Source organism: Drosophila obscura, unplaced genomic scaffold (genome assembly GCF_018151105.1).
Source record: "Drosophila obscura isolate BZ-5 IFL unplaced genomic scaffold, ASM1815110v1 contig_1, whole genome shotgun sequence".
In the NCBI taxonomy this organism is placed as follows: Eukaryota; Metazoa; Arthropoda; class Insecta; order Diptera; family Drosophilidae; genus Drosophila; species Drosophila obscura.
In genome coordinates, this window is record NW_024542679.1 from 703,440 (window position 1) to 722,499 (window position 19,060).

The window sequence follows — 19,060 nt, forward strand, 5'->3', positions numbered from 1 at the left end:
AGAAACGAGTATAGAAACGAGTATAGAAACGAGTACAGAAACGAGTATAGAAACGAATACAGAAACGAGTACAGAAACTAGTATAGAAACGAGTATAGAAACGAATACAGAAACGAGTACAGAAACGAGTACAGAAACGAATACAGAAACGAGTATAGAAACGAGTATAGAAACGAGTACAGAAACGAGTATAGAAACGAGTATAGAAACGAGTATAGAAACGAGTACAGAAACGATTATAGAAACGAGTACAGAAGCGAAAACAGAAACGAGTACAGAAACGAGTACAGAAACGAGTACAGAAACAAGTACAGAAACAAGTATAGAAACGAGTACAGAAACGAATATAGAGTCCTTTTGCCTGGCTAGTACTTTCCCTAGATGACTCGTTATGCCCAAATCTACCAGTAATTCGAATATATGTATATCTCAGCTCTCTTTGGCGCAGATATATTTTGTGTTAATTCAGAAAAAGTCTATTGCTTTCCTACCCTGGAACATGTTGCTCTAGCTCTGCTATGTCTATGAAAATGTATGCCCAAATGTCTGAGACATTTTCCATTATCTATCCATCTATATCTGCCCTGTATACACATCTCTTTCTTGCCCTAGGTCCGCCCCTATTCAATGCCCATAAGAAAATCCACAGCCCAGAGGAAACACGTGTCACATGGGCGCAAGGACAACGAGATGTCTGATTGAAAGAGTTACGATCTGTGGGCTAAGTACTTTACCACTTGGCACTCCACTTGGCTCCCCTTCCACATGCGGGCGGTCGAAGTGAGAATGGGAAGAGGCAGCAGCAGCGGCATCTGAATCGAAGTCAGAGAGTCATCCACAAGCCAAAACAAACAATGCATCAATCAATAAAGATTTCCGCACCTAATAAGCCGCAGACAAGCGGCGCAGTGCTGCCCCTACGGGGCAGAGGGAGCATCTGTTGGTGGTGGCGGCGGTGGGGATGGGGATGGGGCTGTTGCAGGAACCGTCATTGACGCCACTCTCCAATTAAAGGGCAATAGTTGCCATTGCTGAAGCCTCCACCTCCGCCTCCGCCTCCGAAAGGTGTTAATCGAATTACGACCTCAGCCTCGAATTCAAGTTCGGTTACGGCTTGGGGTTCAACTTGCAACGCTGCACTCTCAATGGTGCATGAACGGAACGCAACGGATGGTGGGGGCGACGTCACACATCACATCAGCTGCCTCACTGTCTCTGTAGCTGTAGCTGTCCCTGTCGCTGTCGCTGTCCCTGTCGCTGCTGGCATTTCCATATTTTCAAATTTGAATTTTCCATTCCATTCCGACAGAGTCGTCGTCGTCGTTGTCGTCCTCTCATCTTCTTTGGAGTCGCAGTCGCAGTCGGACTGTGGTGTGGTGTGGTGTGGGGAAGGTACATTCTGAAGAGCAGACATCGTTTATCAGGCAACACTTTGGTCTCCTCCCACTGCCATCTACAGCGCCCCTCTGTGTCCCCAAATCGTAAAGAAAATTACACACATGTGTGGCTTTTCCTGGGGGTTCGGGGTTCGGGGCAATGGAAACTGTCGCTCCGTTTGGCTGCCTGCGTAAAATTTGAAAACACGTTAATGTCTGGCTGCATTTGAGCAATTTTGTGGCGCGTTCTGTTTGGGCAGAAGATTGCCCAGAGTGACGGGGCAGAGAAGGCTGGCAGCAGGGGTTGGCATGGAGGGAATGAGTCACGCCCAGCCAGGCCTCTTTCGCTGGGGCTTGCGATGAGTTAGAGTGGATTCATTTCAATAGAGTATTTTCCAAACCAAATCTAGACTTTCTTCAAGCTTAATGCATCCCAAAATGTCTAACCAAAACCTGAGACCCAGCTCCTGCTGCAGATCCGCTTCCTGTGCATCAACCTGGCACCTCTGCAGCTGTGTCTGACTGCCAAGGACCTTCCACGTGGCTGCTGCTGTCAACATTGCAATTACGAAACAATTTCGACAGCATGTTGCACCAATTGCAGCTCTGAAAATAGAGCAGTGCCACAGCCAGAGCCAGAGCCAGAGCCTGGCTTGCTGTCAGCAAAAGATGGCATCAAAAGAAGAAAAAAAAAGAAAGCCTGAAAATATTTTGGGCGTGGAATTATGCAGATGCCAAGGCGGCAGGCGGCAGTCGGATGGGGGAGGGGGAGGCGTTTCAGTTCAATGCCACAGAATACCCAAATACCAGCCAACAGTCGTTTTCAACACCTTTCGGGTACCTCACGCTTCATTTGCATGTAACCATGACACGACGACGACGACGACACATCATGAGGCGGAGCAGCAGCTGGAGGAGAGAAGCCGCACAGAGACCACGCAAGGAGCAGCAGAACGGGGAGCAGTATCTGTACTCCTGGTCCTCGTCCTCTGGTGTGGTGTGGTGTGGTGTGGTGTCGGTGAGTGACAACCGCAGAGTAAGACCGCATATATCAGAAATAATAATAACCAGCAATGCAGAGAGCGTCGAGCGCCAAACCTAAACTCAATTGAGTGCCTGGGGTTTGGCTCCAGCTCCCTTCTCCCGTCTCCCCACTCTGTCGCTGGCTGTGGCTGTGGGTTTGGGGGTTGCGTCTATACAATCGAATCATGGCAAATATTTCGAGAATCGGTTGGATGTGTGGAAAGTGCTAACGACACACAGCTGCATATTTTGTCAGCTATAAAAGGGGTTTTACGAAGGACATTCCTAACGAATCTGTCCGTCCGTCTGTCTGTCTGTCCGTCTGTCTGTCTGTCTGTCTGCCTGGAGATGCTGCCTGCCTGCCTGTCTGTCTGTCAGAGGCCACAAAGGTGATAAGCAATTGGAGCGGTGTATTGAGAGATCTCCGTGAAGGGATTGCCAACTGCACTTGACTCCTGATAATTGTTGGGGGCGTCTCTGACTAATCGAGGGGCGTCTCTTTGGGCACAAGCAGTTGAAAGACCTCTCGCAGAGTGGCTTAGCTTGGCTTGGCTTGGCTCTTCACTGCAATTTCCATTTTCCTTTCAAGCATTCTTTTCCATCTGCTTTTGTTTTTCCATCAGTGTTTTTGTGTTGTGTTCTCCTTCTTTGCTTTCGTTCACTAATTATAATTTAATTTGTTTATTCCGCGCTTTGCCAAACTCAATTTTCACTTTTCCCGCCTTGTTGTTTGTCATTCGACTTTTCCATTAGCATAAGATGCAAGCGGGGCAAGCAAAGAAAGCAGCAAAGAAGAAAAGCAGTGAGTAAAAGTGAGCGAAATGGTAGCAAATATTTATGCAAATCCAAGGACCCAGGGACCAGCTCTCCTGTTGCCACATGCATCAAAAGTATACTTCGTACTCTTCCTGGGGGGGAGACAAATGACCAACCGCGCGATCATCAACAAGTTCATCAGTGCAACGCAACGGCAGCGGCAGCGGCAGCAGTGGCTGTGGCAGTGGCAACCATAAACGTTTGTTGATTACCCGCAGCCGCCTGGCCACACACTTTTTTCCTCCCGCCAGGAGCTTGCAAGTTATTTGCATTCGCTGTGGGATCTGTTACACTGCAAGGGCAACGCCATTTCCATCTTCATCTCCTTTCGACTGGTTCATCCTGCGACTTCCGTTTTCTTCTACTGCTGCTGCCTGCTCCTGCTGCCTGCTCCTGCTGCTGCCTGCTCCTGCTGCCTGCTGCTGCCTGCTCCTGCTGCTGCCTGCTGCTTCTTCTGCGTTTGCTGGCAAAAGATGAAAGTGTTTGGCAGCCGTCGCTGATGGCAAAAGGAGCAGCAGCCCCTCCACTGGGCTCCATTCCATAGCTAACTCGCATTAAGTCCACACCTGCCATCATCATCTTCCATCCTTCCCAGCTCTACCCAGGAAAGGCAAGGGCAAGGGAAAAAAACGAAGGGGATAAAAATGGAGCTCTTGCTCTGCTCACAAAATGGAATAGAATTGCAGATTCATTTCACTCAAAGGGGAGTGCTGGGGGTGTGGTGGGTGGGCTATAACCTTTTAGCTGCTTTATGTTTGCCTTGGCCAAAGAAAAAAAAAGGTCAAAGGCCAAATCAGTTGCCCAGCCAATTCCCTAGGAAACCGCAGTATGAAATGCCAACCCAAAAGAGAGAGAGAAAACCCATTCGGAAATCATCTGAGCGGGAGCTTATTATCCAGCAAATCCTCATAAATAGAACCTCAAACTAAAGGTGGGATCTGCCTGACACCCTCCGCCGTCCGAGACTCCCTTAGAGGAGGACATAATAATTGTTGTCGGGTGGAACTTTGCCCTGCAATCCGCTTAAATCAATTAACATTTGATTTCCGCGAAAATTGACTTTATGCGGGGGAGTGCCAAGGCACGGTGTGGCAGGGGCAGTGGCAGTGGCAGTGGGGCAGGCAACAAGATGCGGCCTAATTAAATATTTATTAAAATTGCTGCAGAGCTGACTGCATCATCAAATTGCATTATTTGCACACACTCTTGCCTGCTCCTCGACCGCCCACTCGCCCATCGTTTCCCATCGTTTCGTAGCTGTGTGGGCTCTTACCGAACTGTGAATGCTCTTCCTGCAGAGAACTGGGAGTGGGAGAGTAGATGGAATAGGCATAGATGTTCAAACATTTCCAAGCTGATTTTAAAGTATCAGAAAATATTTTGTCGCAAATATAAAAATTCATCTCCGAACTACATAATCTCAATTAAACATTAAAAATTGATAAAAGTATTCTCAAGAGTCTGGAAGTGGCTTTGCCACTCGAATATCTCTACTGTGTCAGTTAAGTATTAAGCAACAGATTTTATATGCAAATTCCCCATTCGTTTTCATTCCTTTGGAACATTTTATGCACTTTCCCATGGCTTTAGCGACTCAACCGACTTTAATTGGGAATATCTATTTATCTAGCATGAATGATTTAAGCATTTAAAATTAATTTTAAATTATTTCTGCTGCTATATTCTTACACCTTAAAATGTAGATTTATTTTCAATAAAATGAGTGGAGAAGAAACTAATAGTTTAGCATTTTATCAGGGTACCAGGACCAGTACACGTTGTGGTCTTTGGGGCTTCTGAAGGTACCATTAAGTAGGTGCATCTAAAAGTCAATGATAATTACCATATTAGGGCGTTTCCTGCTTCGTGGTAGCCACACCCCCAATTGAAGTTCTTCTCTCAGTTCTTCTTGTTGTTTTCGCTTTTCTACCCATGGGAAATTCGATTTGTCTCTTCTCGTGATTTTTTCTCAACTCATCTGCTACTCCCTCTCTCTCTCTGTCTCTCTCTGTCTCTCTTTTGTTGGCCCTCTGGCAAGCTACTTTATCAGCGTGTTCTGCTTCTGCTTCTCCTTCTCCTGCCCTGCCCTTGTTTTTTGCTGCCATTCTTTTCTGTGTCGGTTTGGCTGCTGTGTCTTCTCTGTATCTTTGTCTTGACGCCTTGCCTCGCGGCAAAGTTTGTCGCGTCCTTCGTTTGCCGCATCCTGCACCCCGCACCCTGCACCCTGCATCCTGCGTGCTGTGTCCTGGCTCACAATAAACCACTTTACAGCTACTAGTTTTATTTGCTGGCGCTTCTTTTCGTATTTTTCACAAACGAAATTGAATTAAAATTTACATTTTTAATCATTTTTCTGCAGCGCGACTTTAATTCATCTATCTGTTGTCTCTTTCTCTCCCGCCCTCTCTCTCTCCCTCTCTCTTTTTCGCTGCTTGAAATGCTCTGCAATTCATTTGTCATGCAGCCTGTCGCCTCTTTCTCTGTCCCCCTGTCTCCCTCTGTCGCTGTGTCCCTATGTCTCATTCGCATTTAATTAGTGTGAAAAGCGCAAATTATTCTCCACTTGGCCCCGCCCCCACACCACACCACATCACCCCACAGCAGTTTTTTCCAGCGACAGCTACCAAGTCCGTAATTGGCTTAAAGCGTATAATAATTATTGTATGCCGGCATTATAATTATAATTATTATAACCTGTTGGTCGCGGGTCGCGGGTCGCCGGTCGCCGGTCGCGTTTGGGTCGTGTCGATTGACTTTTCTCGCTCTCGCTCTCACCTCACCTCACCTCTCGTTTTCCTGATGCAATTCGCTGCAATATTTACACTTTCCTTTCAAGCTTTTTCGCCACAAAAAAAATCCGGTTTCAATTTCAGTCTTTTCAACGCTGCCCAGCCAGACGCTTCTCTTGGCTTAGCTGCCACTGAAGGATCAAGGATCCAAGATCCAAGTGTTGCCAGTTACCAGAATTTAGCATCAGTTGGGTGAGTGCCCAGCCTCAATGTGTTTTAATCAGAGATATTTAACAGAAATGTACAAAAGTTTTCATTGGAATTCAAACGAATTTCTGCATTATTCATGGCCCAAATACACACACACACACACACACACACACAGCCACACACATACACACACGTTGATAAATATTTAAAGTGAGATTTCCATTATATTGTTAATTCATTAGAAGCCCTCCCCCTCCCACTCTGATATGCTCTTTTGGGGGCGCAGTCCATAGACTCCCCTACCCAATGGAAATTACAACTAAAACTTGGCCATTTAGAGCGGAAAATCCTAGGACAATTCTCTGGAGAATGTCTGGCATTGTTTGCTGTTAATGTTGTCGCTTTCCAAACACACACACACACACACACACGCACACAAGTGAAGTTGGTTAATAAATTTAACGTTGATGAGCCAAAGATAGAGCGGCCTAAGAGGGAGTGCGGCATGCAAATTGGCCATCAATCGGTGGCTGGGGGCGGGCGAGGCTCAAAGGGTAGGCCTTAACTGGAGAAACTGAGGAAACTCGGTTAAAGCTGAGCAACTGACAAACTGACAGATGGAAGCTTGAGAGTCTTGCCCCGTTTGGCATTGTTGTTCCTGCTGCTGCTGCTGTTGCTGTTGCTGCCACCAGTCGGGGGCGTCTCTCGTGGGCGCAAATTAAATGCAAATTCAATTAATTTGAAGCAAACAATTTGCTTAAATTAATTAATTGAATGTGAATCTAAAGTGCTTCCAATTTAACGCTGAAGAGCTTCAGTCCCAGTCCCAGTGCCAGCGCTCCGACGAGCCTCTCCCTCAAGGGGGGCAGTGGCAGGCTTTTCCCCACTGCTTCTGTGTGTGTGTGTGTGTATGTGTGTGGTATTTATTGAAATTATTGGACATGGACTAGGAGGAGGGAGTGGCACGAATAGGGCTCTGTGGCCAGCCACAAACTTTGGCAGCGTTGCGTATGCGTAATTCTGCATTTACTTTTGCATTCGGGGCGGCCCCAGCATCGTGCAACGTGCAACGTGAATTAAGCAAACTGTTCACTTCAAAATCAACTCGAAAATAAACACCAGCCGCCAAAATGCAAATACAACTCTGTGTGTGGGTGCGTTAGAGAGGATATATGTGTGTGTGCCAGTGTGTGTGTGGATTAGAGATGGCAACGCGACACGATGGGAAATGTGGGCACAATTTACGGAATTTCGGTTATTGCTTCTACTCTCCAGTTAACGGATGGATCTCCATGGATATCCAAACCATCTGCAATGGCATTTTTAGTGGCAATCCGTGTAACTTTTGAAGGATTTCCTGTTGTTGAGGAAAAAGAGTTTTATTCGGGCAAGTTCTTTGCACTCTTTCTACCTCTCTTTCCTTTCCTTTACCTCTTTCCCTTTACCATGAAGAGTCCCTCATTGCAGCGTTGATTTGAATGGAATATTTTGCGACTATTCAATGCTTCTTTCTATCGTATTCTATCGTCAACTGCAATGTCCCATCTCTACGCCGTTCTGTGGCCTTTAAGCCGCAGCAATTTTTGGCGCCGTTCGCTCTCGCCGAAATGGCTCTTCATCGGTTAACCGGCAACAAGGCAACAACTGTCGAATTGTCGATGACTACCAGCCATTACAGTGTGGCACTACCCCAACCCGATGCTTCACTCTGCTAACTGTTTGAATGCTGTTTGCATTTTATATTTGCCAAGTTTTTATCGCTCGTTATTCACGTTGTTTGGCCCGCACCCCACCCCCCCCAAAAGAGAGTCCAGTGGAGAGTGTGGTGTGTGGTTGCAGGGAGTTGCAGCAGCTAAAATTATGCGCCTGATTAATATGCGAATGTGCCATGTGCTATGCCACGCCCCCTCCCCACCGCCCCCCGTGGGTGGCCACCCACCATTACTGTTTATTTTGATAGTTTAATGTGTGCGCGAGTGCGTAACTGTTTATTTGCTTTTCGGCCTAGTTGGCTGTTTGTTTGTTGTTGTTGTTGTTGTTGTTGTTGTTATTGTTGACCAAAATGGCAAATTTGCGCATTGCCAAAGTCAACGAATTGTAAATGATTATAATTTCTTTTTGTTTATAGTAAAATACGCGCAAATGTAAGCCCCATCGCCCAAATGAGCAAATTGATCAAAAATACATACATACATACATACATATGTCGATTAATTATATTCGGTTGAGGAGGGGTGGGTAGGGTAGCGGTAGGGTTAACTCATATGGAAATAGCTGGGGATTACCATTGGAAATTGTTTGAATTCAAAATTGCATATAGTCCTTAGGCCAGCATCAGTCCCCCCTGCCACCAATGATTAATCATTAAACGAAACCATTGAGCGGCAAATAAAAGCCTAAGCCTGCCTCTTGACAGATTTTCACTTTCGCTGAGGGACTGTGAGAATGGGGCGGGGAGAGAGGAGCACCATACAAAAACCAGAGTCCGGCCCCAAAAACGAAACAACGAAAAACAAAGACCCAGCGATAATAAATTTTAAATCATTTGTCATTTGACGCATTTCGGTTAACAAGCCTCAAAGGCCTCAAAGGCGAACCCTTGAGAAACAGAGAGAAAAAAAAGACACACAGAGCGTAGAAGAGAGAGAGAGAGAGAGAGAGAGAGAGAGAGAGAGAGAGAGGGATAGCAGGAGCAGCAAAGACAATGGCATGCCAAGCGATATCGATAAATATCATTTGCTTTTTACCTGGGACCCAGTACCCCCGTACCAGGCCACGACCAGGCCAACAACAGCTTGGTTGGGTCAGCTTTTTGGGTCGAGACACGGATAGTTTTTTTTTTTTTTTGTTGGGTTTCATGGGGTACCGCAATCTATTGACAAATGCTCGGGCCTGGGCTTTAATTGCCACAAGCTACTCCTCTAATACTCTCGTAGATATTATCGCCGCCGCTCATTCAATATACATAATTCTTGTGTGAGCTTCGGGGGCCGGGGAACACAACAACAGAATTTTGAGCAGATAAGATCGAGGGAGAGAGAAGTCCATGGAGGAATACCACTCGGCAGCGGGGAGGGGATACCCCAATCTGTCTGTAGCTGTATCTCCCCAGCTCTTTGTGATTGTTTCTTTACGATTTATTTTACAACTTACACCAGTACGAGCATTGCCCCATTGCGCGATAATAAACAGAAGAGTAATCAAGAATAAAAATCCATCAAGAACTATTAAAAATTTGGTTGATTTTGGTTGTTGCTTGGCCTTTTGGGGATTGCCGAGTCGTAAATAATCTTGCGCTTGGCCTCTAATGAAGTGAAAATTGACATTTGCTTGGCCCAGAAAATGGCAGAAAATGTGGCACATAGAATATCACATTTCAGTCGCACTCTTTTGGGCACTCTCCACCGTTAATAAACTCACCTGAAAGTAGAAGCAGATGGGGGGGAAAGAATTATCATTAGTAACTGGGGAATATGCAAGCCATATGGGTGCCAGCAACCCAATTCTTTGTTCATCAAATGGATGTCTAGTCGAAACGGAGAGACTCTAGAGACTCTGGCGACTCTGGATAGTTGCCATTGCGATGGAGAGCCATAAACAGTTATTACGACTGTCATGTTAGCCATATGCCAATTAATGCCTGCCTCACGCACCAAAGGGGCAGGAAACTTGAGCCTAAGTTTGGCAACTGCAGACACACACAAAATGCAGCCACAGCAAGCGAGGAGCGAGGAGCGACGAGCGAATGCCACACACAGGCGACAAATATGGCCAAAATGCCAAGACTAAGACCAAGACTCTGGCTGGCCAACTCTGGCTGCAACATTTTGCAGCTGTGTGCGGCTCTGGGGCTCTGGGCAAGACTGGCGATGTCTGCGCGCTGATGACGATGGCAATAAAGGCCGCATCGAAGCAATAATGGCTCATTACGCGGACCGTTGATGAGAGCGAACAGCGGATCCGGGTGGACTGCCCGACTGCCCATATCGCGGCAATGAAATCGGCTCTTCCCCTTCCCCCTGCCACTCCTTCGCAGACTTATTAAACGCGCGCATGCGCAGCGGGGGAGAGGCGACTGCCAACTGCAACGGCAACTGCAGCGCAGATCGGCCAGCGATATGACCACGACCACGCGGGTTCGCTGGCATTTGGCCAAAAGCCTGAGCCTCTAACTTGGCAATAATATTTATTTATTTTGGGCTCTCCCCCCCCCCCCTGCCACACAACACTAGTCAACATTATTGAGGTTCTCCCTAGAGGGTAACCAATGCCAGATACAGTGTTGGTTTCCAGCTCGAGTGCTGTTGGGTAAATGCTTCACACTCGACTTGACCCTTGCGTGGTTCCGCTCACCAGATCTGCCAAGGCTTGCGGTTGGCTTGAGCCACCTTCTAATGTTGCTAATTTCCCAACAGAGATTTGATCCGTGCGATTTGGTCACTCGCATCAGACTGAGGAGAGTGGAGAGCAGTGGGAGAGGAGAGTTGAGAGGGAGAGGCCGTAATGTGGGCAGCTGCGTGTGTTGGCGTTTTCCTGAGACTGAGACTGAGGCGGACACTGGGGAGACTGGGGGTCTGAGTCTGGTTTGGCTGCTGCTGCCTTTTGGGTGTAATTGGTATATCAATTGTGTTCGACTGCATTGTCCGGCAATCGTACTCCGTACGTATGGCGAAATTTACGAGTTGGTCCATTTGGAAATTTACCTTATATGCGGTGGCAGCGGCGCACAACGTGCAGCGTGCGGCATGCGGCATGCGGCATGCAGCATGCAATTTGCAATGCAAATAAATGGTCAATGGAAAAGACGCCTTCAATGGCCACTGCCCTGGTTGTGTGGCTCCAGTATATGGAAATGTTTGATCTGGAATCCCTCGTTTGGCTGCATTCAAATTGAATGATTACAAAACGACTCGGCTGGCGAAACAAAGCAGCAGCGATCCATAAATGACGCCAATAACAATTCGAAGCCCAGTGGTAGGGGAGTGCGGGGATACCTATAAAATTATATACTACTATATAAAAAAAAAAAAGAAAACCCACAGGAAAAGTCCAGGGCTTAATCATCGCTAAACAGCTCGTTATGGAATGGAATAATATTTGTGTGGAATGGCCATGCCCCACGTAGAATGCTGCCCCCGTCGTAAAATCGAATCGAATGCACTTTGTTCTCGTCATCGTTGTGGGGGACGGGGAAATTTCTCATTTAACGATCACTAAAAAGCACAGCTAGAAAAATCGTAAAAATTAAAACGAAAACTAAAAGGAATGAAAGCTTAAGCTCGATGAGTCCTCTAACCGAATTATCAGTTATCAGGTTTTGGGTTTACTGTGAGCAATCCACTTGGCCCAGCAGCAGCGCCCACAATCAGCGAATATAGTGGGGTGGGGCGGGGCGGGGCAAACTCAAAAGGTTATCTCCCAACTGAGAGAAGTTGTCGCCAGCCTCAGTTGTCTGTCTTTGCCTCTGCCTTGGAGAAGGTTATCAATTTGGTTGGCAGGTCATTTGGAGACTTTGTCTGTGCAGTGTACACAGTGCCGCTACGTATAAGAGACATTTCCATTGTTCCAATGGAATTATGACTAAGCCGACAACACACTCCGCTTGACCCCAACGAAGACAGTAAAAACAATTGCCCGCCTGCATTGGGGAGTTTTGTTTTGTTTTTTTTGTTTTGTTTTGGGACTATTCTCTTTTTGTATTATACCCTGTACATTGCATTCCAAATGAAGCGTATGCGACAGCTGCAGATACAGTTACAGATACATTTCCTACACTGCTTACCAAAGGTATAGGTATCTCATTGTCGAGCCACTCGACTTTGGCGTTTGTTTTTTTTTTTTTTTTGCGTGTTTACTCATTTTCATTTTCGAATTCGTTGCACGTTCTACAAATTTGAATATGAACCTTTTGTTGTTGTTGTTCCGGCTGTGGCTGCCACAGCAGCTGCTGCTGCTGCTGTTGCTGTTGCTGCTGCTGCTGCTGCGGTGAGTCCAATGACTCAGTTCCAAGGCGTTGAAAGATTTAATCGTAGCCAGTTTTGAGAGACTGCAACAGGCAGAGCAACAGAGACGGAGCGAACAACAGGCCGTGCCCCTTGTTGTGGTTAGACATGGAGGGGGTGGAGCGGGGGAACCCCGCTGTAAGTCCAGTTTTTCTGTGGCATTCCAGGCATTATCCATTCCACCTCCGACGACTGTTGTGTGGCCTCTCCCAGTCGCCTCGCCGGCATTGGGTTATCGCCCCCCTTATGGAACCTATTTTTATTTTTTTTTCTTTAATTAATTTTTCACAAAAAGTAGAAGTGGAAACTTTGTATAGATAGATTATTGGCGGCGCCCAGTAAACACTCGATTGACGCAAATTTCACCTGACAGCAGCAGCAGCAGCCTCTTGTGTTTATTCACAGGAAATTGGCAAATACTTTTTTGGATACTTTTGCGGTTCGATTGTTTATTTCGCTGAATCAATGGTCTATTTATAGCACACCTTGAACAAGTCGAAAAGTACATTGAATCCAAGTGAGTCAGCGCCTGCTGCTGCTCCCTCTACTCATCCGGTAAGTATCCGTTACGCTATCATAAACTTTGATAATCTTTGAGGTGAGAGTTGACTGTGCTGCATGTGCTGCAGGAGTCTCAAGTGCATACCCAGGTAAAGAAAGAAAGTCACCTTAAGACAACACCAACAATCTCATCAGCGAAAGCTCTCGAAAGCCACGTCCCCTTACACCGCCTCCCCCACCCACCCCACCCCACCCTGTGCTCAAACAAAAATGTGAAATATAAAGGAAGAAAAAGCCAAATAATGAAAAGTGTTTTCCAGCCATCGCCAGCGCCAAGGAAAATGAAAATATTATGTCAGCTAGCGGAATAAAAGAAGTCGGACGGGGAGCAGCAGCGGCAGCAGCAGCAGCAGCAGGGGCGAGAGAACCACAAGATGAAGTTCTTTCTTTGTGGGGGGGTCCCAGGCCCGTCGCAGGCCAGGTGACATAAGCCTCGAACACGCAGGATGAAGCTGAGGCTCCGCCTTGCTGGCAGCAACAACAACAGCAGCAGCTAGTGGAGTGCAGCGGCGAAGGATGCAGCGCGGATCCCCCAAAGCCACAGGCACTGCCACTGCCACAGCCAAGCTGGCAAATGTCAACACAAACAATGGAGCAAGTCGCACAGTGGTTGTGCCCTGCTGCAAAATGGATCTAAATGCGTTCAAGCGGAGTGGCGATGATCTGCAGATGTAACTTGCCCCACTGTGCGCTCTCCCTGGGGCTTGCTGTCAGCGTTGTGGCAGTGTGTGAGTGTGGTGTGGCACAGGACAACATTGGAGCATGTTAACCCTTGTGCTCGCTGCTTAGTTAACCTTACTTATGTGACCATCAGCAGATTGAGGCGGGGCTGAATGAACAGCGACCGAGCAGGAACGAGCAAGAAGAGCAGCGAACAATTGCAGCGGCAGGTGCAAAGGTGCAGGGCTGGGTGGGGGGGGCGAGGCCCGTGGCGACCGCTATCAGCTGTCGCCCACAAGGCTGTGGATATGTCCTGCGCGCATCCTTTGTCGCCCGAACCAGACCAAAAAGCCCTACTGAACCGCCGCCGTTGACGCTGCCGCATGGAATTTTGCAATTTCTTTGGGATTTCGAAATTGCTTTTTCTACTTTTCGCAGCCCTCCCCCCCCCTCCCTTGGAGGAGGCAACCCAATCCGAACGTACGCCAGCGCGCCACCGCCATTGCTATCGCCAATTCCCCCGCGCAGGACCTCAACTTTAGCGCCATTTCACCTTTGTGGGAGGGGGGGATGTGGCAAGGACTCTGCCCTGCCCTGCTCTGTCCTGGCATTGTTGGCCTCCGATTCTTTTGAGGACAATCGCTGCGGCAGCGGCAGGGGCAGCACACAAGAAAAAGCAAAAAGCAAAGAGAGAAGAAAAAAAAAATCGATCGAAGAAAAATGACTTTTGTGGGTTTTCGTAATTTTCATTGCACGCGTAATTGAAAATTTTCAAATTCCTGCTTGCATTTTTCTCTACTTGCCACCCTCTACCCGCTGTACCCGCTGTACCCGCTGTACCCCCCAGTCCATCCCCTCAAGCCATCGCTCTTTATCAGGCAGAAATGGAATTTATATGATGATAAAGGAAAATATCGCTGCCACCTCCATCAGCCCACTTCCACTTCGCTTTGGCGTTTCTTTTTTGTTTTTTTCCCATCTATTTGGAGCGATTCACTTCCTTAGCGGAAGCTGCTGCACCCGCTCCCCGCGGCCCCTTTTCATTATGCTTTCATTATTTGTCGAAATTGTGTTAATCTTTGAACTTATAAGTTTCTCTGCTGGAAAATATTGCACACACAAGGGAAGGAAAAGAAAGAAAAAAAAAAAACAAGTAAGAGAGTGAAGAGGAGAGCGCAGAGCTGAGAGGCAGAGAGCTGATAAATTGCTGGCAATTTGGAGTGCAGAAATTGAGAACTGGAGGAGCTGCTTTCGATTATTGAATTGGCCAGAAATGCATGTGCAGGGCCCGAGCGGAAATGGGTAATCGATGGCCTCAAAGGATCTGCTACTTGGGGTGGCATGCAGCTTTAAGTTTGCTGAGGTGCTCCTGTGAAAGGTTTTTTCCTATTCCATTGGTGCATTGTTGGGTATAAAAGATATTCCATCTATTCCATGGCAGCTTGTAGCCAGAGTAAAATAAAGCATTGCCGGAACACCGTGCAACAGTAAGTCTAAGCCAAGTTCTGCTTCTCTGCTGGTGCCACAAAGTCAGCTGATTGCCTGTTATGCCACACAGCATGAGCATCAGCATCAGCCCCACACCCACACACAGTTGGCCACTAAAACTGGAGCATTGTAAATCCCAACTAATAATTTTGTAACCTTATCTGCTCCTGTTGCTGCCACAAGTCCACAGGCATAAAGAGAGCGAAAGGGGGTAGGGTAGGGGGTAGGGGGTAGGGGGTAGGACTTGGGCGTGGGTGAGCCGAGGTCGAAGGCTGGCCACAGAAAAGCGCATATCCCACAACGATAATGAAAATGTCACACGAGCCTCGCATTTTCTCATCACCCAGCATCATGAGCAGCACGACGACAACATCCACAGCAGCCACGGCAGCCACAAGCAGGAGGCGAGGACAGTGAGAGCCCGAGTTCCACCTTTATAAACGACCCACTACAGAGAGCACGGAGGCAGAACCTCAGCGGCAAAAGGAGCCACCAGCAGAAGCAGAAGCTGAGGCAGGCGACAGCAGAGGAGACACCGACAGCAGCAACAGCCACGATGACAACAACATAAAGGTAAATCCTAAATAATGCGCTGCGCTCACTTCACAGCATCTGAGAAGCGAGGACGATGTCGCTGTGGGAATAGCCCCTGGTTGGGTGGAGGGGGGTAGAGAAATGTGCGGCACTAGGTGGCGGTGGCAGTGTGGGGGGAGAGCATAGGAAAACCAGCAAGAAGATGAAATGAAGCTGGCCTCAAGGCAAAAGGGAAATGCCAAAGAGTTGATGCCCTAACAGAGCATCAGGAGACTAGAGGAGGCTTTGGAAATCTATGGAATCAGTGGAATGGAACAAAGGAAAGCAGCGAGCGAGAGGGAGAGCTTAGAAAATTGATGAAATTAATATAATAAAACAATGAAAACGGCCCTAGAAAAAATGACTCATAAAACAATGAAAACAAAAATAAAAATAAAATTAAACAGCAGCAATGAATCGAATCATTTCAAAAGGAATACTGAATGGAATATCTCTGTTTAATTTAATTAAATGATGAATAATGAAAACGAATTTGTTCAGCAGCTGCCCTGAATGGATCTCCCATCTCATACTCTGTATGCCTCAAAGATCGGCTGGCGCGCACAGAACAGAACAGAACAGACCAGACCACATAATGCGATTCTCTTCCGTGCGTTGCTTTCATTGTCATCGCGCTGCTTCGGTCTGGCTTTGGACATGGTTGCAGTGGCAGCGGCAGTGTCGCCACTTCCGTTGCCCGTCCCCATTTCGCGTTCAGGTGCTAAGACCGTGGAAACTCAACTCACGATTCCATTTGCACTTGCCAGAGTCCTGCTCCGTCTCCTGCTCGTTGCCATCCCGGTGGTATCCCCACTTGGCAGGACATTTTGTGGTTAGCTTAAAGTTCCTTACCCGGGCAAGTACAAGACGATTATAGTCCTTGCCTGGCTGCCTCCTTTGCTTCTCTGGCTCCTCTAGATGCTGCCACTGCTGCTGCTGCTGCTGCTGCTGCTACTTCTGCTGCTCCTACTGCTGCTTCTGCTTCTGCTGTTGTGGACAGTCTTAGTGGCTGTCGTAAGTTCTAATTTCTTATTATTAGGCGTGGCTGGCAGCTGGGGGGAGGGCGTGGCAGGGAGATGCTGCGCCATACAGACCGCACAAGTTTTCTCTGCTGTGGCATAAAATTATGGCACAACTTGCCACGATGCTGCCGCTGCTGCCTCTACTGCTTGTGCTGCATATGAAAATAGTGGCCTGGCAAATAGTTTCAGACCAAACTATTCCTTTGCTTGGCTTCAGCATCCACTGCTGTTCTCTGCCATTCTTCTGCTCTTCTTCTGCTGTGGTTGGCTTTGCCATGGGACGGTTCTAGTGGCTCATGTCTTAGTCTTATGGTTGGTCTAGTCTGGCTTCTGGATTGCTATTGCATTTGCAGAGCCTACTTTTTAGCGTTGCTGCGTAAAACTTTTGCATTGCTGCAGAGCACTTTGGCACGGGGCCCATTCGGAATGGATTTAATTAAAATATGCCCCGTGTGGACGGCCCAGAGAGCGGCTACCACTAGGTGCAAGGGTGCAAGGGAGGCCCAGGTGAGTGCGATTACAGACTGTCAGCGAGGCAAGTAATTCATCTGTCAAACGAGCCAAGCCGAGCCGAGACAGCAGCCAAGTCGAGTCGAGGAGTAGCACTAAGCACTCGGATTGGCAGGAACAAAGCTCGCCCCGCACCACCACCACCCCCCCACCGAATGAAGAGTGAAAAGTGCAGGGCAATAATCGAAATCAAGAGGCGACGTCAGTGCGGTTCCTGGGCTCGCCGGGGCTCAGTCTCTCTCAAGAGTTTCCAAGGATAAAAGGAGCGCAGCTAAAGCCTCAGACCAAGCCCAAAGCCCCCAACCCAAAGCCAAAGCCGAAGCCAAAGCCAAAGCCCGGACCGAGCCCATTATTGTGTCCATTTAACTTACAACATTTTGCACTTTGCCCAAAGAGCCAGCCAGCGATAGAGAGGGGCAGACAGAGAAACCGAGAGAGAGAGAGAGATGGATTGGAAGAGAAAGAGCTTCGAATAGATAAACGGCCAAAGCGAACAAAAAAATGGCCAAGAAAATTGTGTGTGAAAATGAAACTGATTGGAGGATAGCGGAGACAAGTAGCAGGCAGCAACGGGGCGGGTATAGAGGGGCATGGGGCATGGTTATTGAAGCAACTAAATAAATGGCGAGATGAGATGCAACAGAAAAGGGCAACGAATGTTGAGTACTTTTTGTATTTAAGCGGATTAAAGCCAGTGAAAGCAGAGAGAGAACTAGTTTATTGGCAGGCAGCAACTACGGAAACTAGTTCAACTTTCGACCACTGATCAGCGGCTTAAGGATGTGGCTTAAAGTGATGCCATGCCACTGCGAAAATAGCTAAGAAATTAATAGTCTCATATATGTTGATGGAAACACCCAAACCCATTATCGTCACATCCGAGCACTAGCCTCTTGCACTCCAACCCATTTTGCACCTCAACAAGTCTTAAAGTTTTCGCTCGCATGGCTCTTCCAGCTCTTCCAGCAATCATCGCAGCTCCAACTGCCGCCCTACAATGGCCTCATTCGTCGGCAAACAGTGGCAGATACAAAAGCGAAAGAAAGGAGGAAAAAACTAAACAAATAAAATTGTTTTGCGTAAAAATTGCAATCATGCAATGAAGTGGAAAAGTTTGCACAACGTGCGACGGCAACGGCAACGGCGACGATGGCGACGTTTGTCTCTAACAAACTTGTCCTTGTTCGTGTGGCTGCTGCTGCTGCTGCACCTCCTGCTGCTGCTGCTGGCTGTTGTTGCAACGACAAACACTAAAATTTAACATAGTATCCAAGAGTGTAGGCGGCCCGGGACAAACGCTGCAGGCCGGGCGCCACGCCGCCCAGCAGTAACAGTTGGCAAAAATGGCTACGGCCGTGGAATCGTCGTCAGAAGCGGAAACAGACGCCGTCATCATTGTCATGGAAGCGGTGCAACTTTTTTTTTCCTGTGTTATGCTATGCTTGGGGTATGGGCCACACCGTCTACTGGTACAGTGGAACCGAACCTATCGCCCCAGGCGCGACGCATTGCAGGCACAGGGTCTGTGTCTGTGGCCCGTTCTGATGATTAAGAGCGAGTGAGTATGATGATGTTCATGGCGGCGGCGGCGGCGGCGGTAAAGTTGTGACAGGCGGAGCGATAAGCGGAAATGGGCATGCAAATGGGTGGAGTGGGAGTGCCACAGCCCCTGCACTCATCATACGATTCACTTTTTAAAGTAAGCTTCACAGTGGAGGATATTCCCGTTGGGCCTGCTCTAGCTTCACCTGAACTATTTCTAGCCCCAGTCTGGAGCCGTTTTTTTCCCCCCTTCCCCCCTCTAGGCAAGCAACCCTTTGGGTCTGCTTTTGCTTTGAGGTCCTTCAATGAATTTCAAAGGCTTCACACTCTCATTTTCATTTTCTTTTTGGGGAGGTCTGTATAATTTTTTTCCATTTGCATTTCTTTTTATTTTTCTTTCTAGCGCATTTTCACTTGGTCCTTGGTCCTTGGCCCTTGCTCATTGTTTATTTAATTATCTTTTGTATTGTCAAGTGGTTGATTTTGTTGGGGTTTTTGGCCTGGTTGAGGCTCAGGCTGAGAGCTCTTTTGTTGCCAGGAATTTATAT

The 19,060-nt window shown here is 47.7% G+C and overlaps 1 protein-coding gene across 1 annotated transcript in view; it reads left to right on the plus strand.

Annotated features, from left to right (window-relative positions):
• Positions 1-6,094: 6,094 nt before the first annotated feature.
• LOC111072252 (putative phosphatidate phosphatase) overlaps positions 6,095-19,060 on the plus strand; it is a 68,861-nt gene continuing 55,895 nt past the window's right edge. The window contains exon 1 of the mRNA XM_022363989.2: positions 6,095-6,196. The gene's annotated coding sequence lies outside the window, so the exon portion shown is untranslated. The remainder of the gene's footprint in view (positions 6,197-19,060) is intronic.